Here is an 8,682-nt window from a genome sequence, read left to right as displayed (position 1 = left end):
AACAAAACGAAACAAAAATAATTAGCACATACGTACGCACCAGTATTATATTAACTACCTGATGAGACAGAAACTATTCAAAAAAATATTTGATGAGTATTTTAGCGTTTTAGCTTGGCCCAAATCTGTAAGAGGGGGCGGAGCTTATGACCTATACTGCAGCCAGTCATCAGGGGGCGCTCTAGTTGCTTCGGCTTCACTTTTGAGGGAGCTGTCAAGCTGGTGTCAAGCTTTATACACTTTACCTGCATGACAGATTACTTATGGATAAATTCAAAGTAAAATATGTGATTTTAAATGTCCACGCTCCAGTAAAGCACCAGTTTAAAAACCACGACGTCTGTTATTTCCCTCCACACATAAACACACTCTCTCTCGAACAGAGAGTCCCCCTGCAGCACAGTTCACTAATCACTATGGCAACCAACTAGGTCCACGTTTCCTCCTGAGCCTCACCTGATTTAGAGAAGCAATAATGTCACGCCGTCACTTTGTGTGTCTCCTTCATCGCAAACGCTCTCAAGAGGGAAAAACATCACAGCGCTGAGTCGATGACATATCCTGGTATTTGTTGTTGCCCGCGTCCGGCTCCGTGACTGTCATGCAGCGGAGTGGAGCTATTCATAGAGGCAATCAATCCCAAGCAGCGGGAAGATCGACAAAACAAAGCTTAATGACGTGTGAGGCGTCATCTGATCGCACGTAAGAATAAACTGTACACGGCTGCTCACCAGTGAGTCGCTACCAAAACAATTAAGGGACGAGTCGGTGGGAGGGAAGCTTCTTAAAAAAAGGCCCGGGCGTCTCTAAAGAACTCAAACATCGGCCTAATGTTTGGTTTATTTAGTCTAACACAGGGCGGAGGATGAATAATGCCTCACTGCCATTTATATGTGCCATAAAAGATAAAAACTAAAGTGTTAGTGGGGCTAAACTATTGTACACTAATTGTTGAATATATGTTGAATGACAGTCGACTGCACTGCTTGTCACAGGAAGCATATGCTAGTCAACAGTGTTACTGCAATATATTTATAAATAACTTTCAATTTACTCAATTGTATATATAATATTTAGAAGAATCTCGACGTAAAAATGTCATGTGGTGATTGGTTAGCGGCGGCCATGTTGGTTTCAGGCTTGAAAACAGACAAAATGTGATCAATTATGATACTTGTCAACTATGTTCAACTCAAAAAGTTTCACAAAAATTGCAAGAATTTGCTTTCTGCATTGTTGAATCTTAAGATGGTTCTAAGTCGAACTTCAAAATGCATAAAGAAAAAAACGCGAGCAAGAGATCAAATATTTTGAGCGGGTAATTTATTGAAAACAACAATTTAACTGAAATAGTTCATCAGCTGATCAAAAGTTTAAGACCACATCCTATAAAAGCCAAAATCTGTGCAAGAATTTGGGTTCGATCAACAAGAATGGTGGAGCTACTCATTACTGAGTCCTTTTTTGAGACTTTCATTTCTGTTTGGAGGGAGATTTCGGGTTTTCTGAGCTATGGTCTTAAACTTTTATTAAGCTGATGAACAGCCTTTTTTCAGTTAAATTGTTATTTTCAATAAATTGCCTGCACAACTTTTTTGGTCTTTTCCTCCCGTTTCTTCATTTTTGCATTTTGATGCTCGACTTAGAACCATCTTAAGATCCAACGGTGCAAAATGCAAATTCTTATATATCGTATATTAACCCAAATAAACCCAAATAAAAATCAGCAACATTCATCACAAGACAAACTGTGAACGTTTAACGCCGGGCGAGCTAATTTCTGTTGCTGTTCTTTTGCAGCTCTGCATTTTGTCGGCCACCGGCAGCAGACGTGAGTGTTGTGAGCGAACGGCTTTGCTTCAGCGCCCTCTGAGAGCACAACCAATTAAAACAAATGCTACGGGGAAATAATGGCCGTGCGTCCTCCCGGTGGCTGCAGCCGTGAGAGGGGATGATGACTGGATGAGTCGGTGAGCGTCAAACAGAACCAGAATCACATCTGTCTGCATCCAGGAGTCGAGTCCTGGTTTTAGTGCGTTTGTGGTTGATCTCACGCTCTCGATGCCGTTTCCAAACGTCACATAACTGTCACTGCAGTGCACGCAAACACAACCCTGAGGAGGATCGTTTTTTTTAAACCACAACACAACCACAGATTCACCCACACCCACACCCACACCCACACCCGGCCCCCGCACACAGCGAGCAGTCGTAGCCGGTCTCCAGGCTCCGGCCCTGGCGAAGTAAATGAGGTGGAAATGTATGGAGCCTAAAACCTCCCCGGGGAGACATTATGTGAAAGAGACACCATTTCACTAAGGAGAGGAGAGGAGAGGAGAGGAGAGGAGAGGAGAGGAGAGGAGAGGAGAGAGACACAGAGGAGGAGGAGGCACAAACACAGGCGGCTCATGACGAAGAGAAATGAAACGGGCGCATTCAGAGATTAAAATCAAAGCATCGACTTAGATGATTAGAAGATTAAAACAAGAGCAGAGCATCTAGCAAAAAACAAACAAAAAAAACCCTCAAATTTTGAAGTTTTGAACTGGAAAATACACTGATCAGCCACAACATTAAAACCACAGGAGAAATAAATATGTGACAATTCAATGCTCTGCAGGGAAACGTTTGGACCTGGTATTCATTCATTCATTCATTCATTCATTCATAGCAATGGCACTGCAAATTAATTAGATCCCAAACTGATCAAGTATCTGTGTCATGATCCACAGAGGCCCCCCCCCTCCAGACACCATTGGAGCCCGGTCATAATGTTATGCCTGGATTCTATGTATTTCCTCTTCATCGTGTTGCTGTGACTGTCAGTTGTGTCTCATACTAAAACAAACCAGCTAAAAAGAAACAAACGTCTCCATTCACCCAAAAAAATCCATAAAACTGTTTCCTTCTAAATCTCGACCCTGCAGCCATCTGCGCACACGCATTCCCTCTTCCTTCCTCCCTCTGACAGTAATAAGATTATTAAACCCCCCCCAAGGCTTTATGAACAACACACTAACTGTCTAACCCCTGACCCCCGCCTCCGAGATGCGCCTTTTCTCGCCGTCACTCATCACCCACAGCAGAGCCTACGGGGGCAGCTGTACCTGCCACAGCCCCCATCAACACCCCCTGTTGCCCACCAGCTGGCACCTCTCATGCCCCCTCCCTTCCTCCCTCCCTCCCTTCCTTCCTCCCCCAGTAACACCTTCCACCTCCCACCGGCCTCCAACAGCGTCGATGTTTAGAGCAGGAATAGATTCTGAATCGTCTCCTCTAAGGATCACGCACGTACATTGACGTAATTAGAGCTGATGCCGTTACCTACGAAGGTGTTTCCTGATCCCCCCATCCCTCTTTTCTTTTCTTCCTACTCCACCTTTACAGGATCCAACTCCCTTCATACCGCCCCATCGCCCCCTCTCATCCCTTCATCAATCCCTTCATGTCCAGTCTACCAATAAACTTCTTCTATAGCTTATAATTTATTTATATTTACTTATTTATTGGATTTTATTGATATTGTTTCCTCTGTTTTGATTTAATCGATTGACTGTGTATGAAATCCATGTAGAAAAGCTGTAAATGAAGTTTTCTGAATGCTAATCTTTTGAAATATATATGTATATATATAAATGCAAAGAAAAAAAAAACTTAAACTGAATGTTAATGATTAAATGTTTTAACTTAACGAAACATCGGTGAATGGAGCTGCACACTTCCACACAAACCCCAATGATGTGCCGTATACTGCCTGCTGCTGTTGGCTAGGCTAGTTAGCTGGTAGCTAGTTAGCTGGTGTCTCCTGGTTGGTTGCTAGCTGGTAGCTGATAGCGAGTGTGCTGATCAGTTTTTGTCTCTTTTGTTTTTTCCATTCGGACTAAGTTCCTAAACGTTTTTTGCAGAAGGAAGATTTGTTGGTTGACATGTAGTCACACATCCCATCACTTCTTACCTACTGCTACTCCTTGGCTAAGCTAGTTAGCTGGTGTCTCCTTGTTGATTGCTAGCTGGTAGCTGTCTAACATCTCATCCTGTGTAATTATGAAATTTGTACTTGTATTTTTTTTATTATTATTAATATTTGTTTATGTGATGCCATCTTTGCTTTTTGAATATTTCAAGCAGCAGGCAGACAAATAAGCGATAAATAAAAAAAAAAACATTTTCTTCCTTTCCAGTCATGTTGGTGTTGATTTGAAAATGTAGTGTGCAGTTACTGTACGTACAAATGCCTCTGTCCACTTTCATGTAAGGAATAAATAAATAAATAAATCTTTTTGAAACACACACAATAAAAGACTTTCACGACAGAAACACTCGAGACGGAGCGAAGCCCTCGTAGACGGTATCCATGGCAACACTTGGTGTCAAGCATCACTCCTCAGAAGCTGCGAGTTGCGTGCAGCTCGACATGAGCCCCCTTTCTACCAACGCTGGATAACCCTCCAGTCCTGTGGCATTTCCCACCTCCTCCTCCTCCTCCTCCTCCTCCTCCTCCTCCTCCTGCTCCTGCTCCTCCTCTTCACACATCAGTCACTCTACTGCATCGACACAGAGCCAATTAGATCGCAGAGAGACGTGTGAAATGTTGCATTTAAAATGTGATCCTCTAAATCTGGTTCCACAGATTATTAAAAGGTGAGAGAAATAGAGTCCGCCACAGTCCGCCATGGATTGCACTCACTTTCTAACACGCAGCCAACGAAAAGACTTCAATAAAAACACAAAATCCACAAAAAGTGACTCAACAGCGAGACATAAACAGAGGTAACAGAACAGAGAAGAAATGGAAAGGAGGCTTGTATATATATATATATATATAGAAAACGAGGAGAAACCAACCAAGGGGGGGCAAACACAGAAAGTAAAACAACACAAGAAGGAACAAAAAAAACATTTCAAAACCTAACCTGTGAGGCCATTATCGTAGCAAAAGTAAGCAAAAGTAAGCAAATGTGTATTTCAATCCACAAACCTGTAAAATAAATTTGCAAATGCATACATTGATTTATACTTGCAGAAAGATCAGTAAATGCATAGATCTTTTTATGTAGCCGTCCCAACCAACTCACACCTTTAGCACGGGAGCTTAATTGGAGGGATTCTACTAAAAATATTAACCTTATAATGCGTTTACTCAAACTAGAGCATATGACTCTTCCTAGGATGCAAACAGGCCTGGTTAGCTTATTTTACAGCTAAATTGTTACTGTGAGCTTTAATACTCCCATGCATGTACCTTTAACACACTATAACCCAAATAACACCACATTCACATAAACATTGGGACTGCAACAACAAGATGTTTATTACACAAAAAGAAAACATGGGAAATCATCCTGTACTTTTACCTGGTTTTACCTGGTGACCCTTTGAGTCCATAAAACAAAATAAAAATAAATACTCAGGGTTTTGTTAGTCAGTAATGGTACCATATCTTGGCGAACATGTTTGGTTGGAGCTCATGTTTCCTTGTGAAAGTGTTTCTCAGTACTCACGGAAAAGAAAACTGGTCCTGGAGACACGTCCTCCTGCAGAACCAGGTTCTCTGGTGACAGCGTGAATCCCGAGCATCTTCTCCAGCAGCATCAGGCCCGTAGACATGTAGACGTGTAGGTCCACTAAACAAACATTCAAGACACTAATAAACTCACTGTTCGTTCTCACACATTTTCATATTGTCACAGGTTCGAATAAGGCCCATACTCACTCAGGAATGTCGGCGCAAAGTATTTCTCCCTCACACAGTCGGTCACTTTCTCCCAGTTAGCAGGACGATGCTAACTTTAGCTCACAACGATAACGGCATCATTCTACACAATTCCCGGCTGAAACAGCTCTGAACTCGGCGCACTTCCACATTTTGTACCGGTAACACACAAAAAAACCCTTCGGTTTAAGGTTTTAGCAACAACAGTAACTTTAAACGGGTTCAATGGGTTTTAGCCCCGCCCCTTCCGGTAGGTCGTTGACTGCGTGTCCGCCATATTGGAGGAGGCAAAGCTGCGCTGTGAAGTTATACAAATAGGATTTTAAAGCACATTTTAACGGTGAATTTTACGTTAATGCCTCAGCTTATTTAATTCACACATATTAATGTCTCATTTCTGACAGGCCTTATCTCTGACAGGCACGGATTACTAATAACAGATTGATACCTGGTTACTCAAATAAACAAAAAAAAAACATCATGAGACATTCATAGACCATGGAAAACATGGGACATTTTAGTACCTTCCCCCAAATGAAGTGCACTTATTAATTTCTCTGTAGTAATTCAAGCTTGTTTCACCATAGAACTGATTTATGTACTGAATATTTGTAAACTAAACACATGTAAAAATACATATAATTTATAGCAGGGCACTACATTTAATCATCGGGCCTCGAGATTGGACAGAAGATCCACAAATGCATGCAGCGATTTGTTATACTGCATACTTTAGGGGGTGCAAGCACCAATGACAGTGACCACCACTACCTGAGCTGGGATAAAAATGATCCAGGGTGAAACTGTAAAATCAAACTTGAAATATCAAGAAGTACAGAGACCTCTGAGCTCTTCAGTACGTTTCCTCTACCAGACAGGATAGTCAACTGGTGAAATCATTCACACTTCTCGTCCTCAATGGCGGCCACCTCGGCTTGCGTATCATCACCATTTCAAAAGCTATGAAGATGACAGCAGAGGAAGGTTGAGCTGCTACGATTATAATGGTAATATCCTGAATTATATTCCAACTTAGCCGTTGTCACACCTGTGGGAGGCCGTCTCAATACCTCGTCCATTTTTATTTTCCCATAATCATCTGTAAAGACAACTTTAAATCTGCTGGAAACCTCATATAACATACGTAATAAGTTAGCAAAGAGTATTAGAATACTGGGAAAAGTTAGAGATACACACTTACAAAATTAATCTACAAACAATATGCACACTGCAAAAAAAGATCAGGATCATTATTATTATCATTTACTAGGGGCCAGATAAGCGTGTTGCTTCCACACACTTTTCAAACATTACCACTAATTTGTGTTACTTATTGGAAGTATTTTTATTTTTCTGTCTTTTGTTTAATTTTCAGTTGTATATGCATTTCATGCATTTCTTTTCTTTTGGATGTTTGAAATAAATACACAGATAATGTCCAGAAAAGCCATTTAATGACGCTTTGACAATCAGACCTCCCACATTTAACATTGAACCACACCTGACATCGGTGTTGGAGACAAAATGTATGAACCGAGAAAGTGACTGAGGGAATAAAAGAAATGAAAACACGCGTTGCAGGAGACGATATAGAGACGAGGTGAATGAAAACAAACAGCCCGTCTCCACGGTGAGCATCTCGACAGCGCGAGAGCTCCTGCTGCAGCTCCTCACAGCGTCAACACGCCTCGTCTTCGGTAGCAGATTTATTCTGCTCCCACACTCTCACCCCTCCTGATATCTCATTGTCATCACCTCCTGTTTGTCCTCCGTGTTTACGCTCAGGTGCATCATATGTGCATCACATCGTGTGTGCTGTGAGCGTGCATGCAGGCGGCCAGGTCAGCGGGCAGATGGCCAAACACTGGATTGGATTAACACAAGGATCTAATCGCATTGGGAGAAAACCAGAGAAAGCACATAAGGAAAAAATTAAAAAGTGGCGTCCGAATGATGAGCTCGGTTACGTAGCAACGTTTGCACAAACAGGGCAAGTTTGCAACAAAAGCCCTTTGATGGTTTCATCGGATAATTTGGACCCTACGAGGTTTTCTGTGTGCGGCAAATTAAAAAATAAACCAAATAAATATTTGTTTGCTCATTAAAACGTCCAGATAATCTCATCAAGTAAAAGAGGCTGAGGCGGCTCTGCACGCCCAAAATATTTCTCTCACCAAAAAATCCAATTAAACACAGACATTTATTCATTTAATCCTATTCATTACAGATTTATTTAGTTCATTGCTGCTACAAATGTGTGCGCAAAAGTGTTAACTCTTAATGTAAAGGCACTTGTCTTTGAATTGTTGTATTGTTTCATACACACACATATATATATATAGCTATTTCATTCAGTCCATCCTGAAACATGCATGTAATTAAATTTTGAGAGAAAGCAGAGATTTAAGCAAATGGGACATTTTATGCACAAGGTTGCATTCAGCAAGAAATTAGGACAAGCAGAGAATGCACAGATTAAATGAATATATTTTTCTCAGCTGTGGAGGAAGAGCTGAGCTGATTTTTGAATGGACAGAGTTGAAGCTTGAAGTCTCTGCCAAACTAACATTTTGGCTTCGTACACATCTAACTCTTAAAGCTTTTCTTTAGTGTTCCTAAACACAAAGGAGACTGAATAGCAGCACATCGTAGGAGGATCACATTAAAGGTTAGGGTTTAATGAAAAAAAAAAAGAATCAATCCTCATAGACGTCCATGATAAAATGTCCAATTTTATGAACAGAAATAAGTTTGGTTTTATTAAAGTGTGATGAAAGTCAAGTCAAAAAGTCTCTATTAGAAAGTAATGCAAACATCAAATCTATATTCTTGACCTGAATACATATGCTCAGAGCATGTGCTACATACTGTGCGCTGCAGATATGTATAGCCTGTATAAAAACAAGCACCATCGGTAGCATTTAATAGTGCGTCTGTGTGTTTTCTTTTGAAAAATCATCACAAAAGCC

The sequence above is a fragment of the Mugil cephalus genome, chromosome 6 (genome assembly GCF_022458985.1).
Source record: "Mugil cephalus isolate CIBA_MC_2020 chromosome 6, CIBA_Mcephalus_1.1, whole genome shotgun sequence".
Classification (NCBI taxonomy): domain Eukaryota; kingdom Metazoa; phylum Chordata; class Actinopteri; order Mugiliformes; family Mugilidae; genus Mugil; species Mugil cephalus.
Note: the sequence above shows the minus strand (reverse complement) of the source record.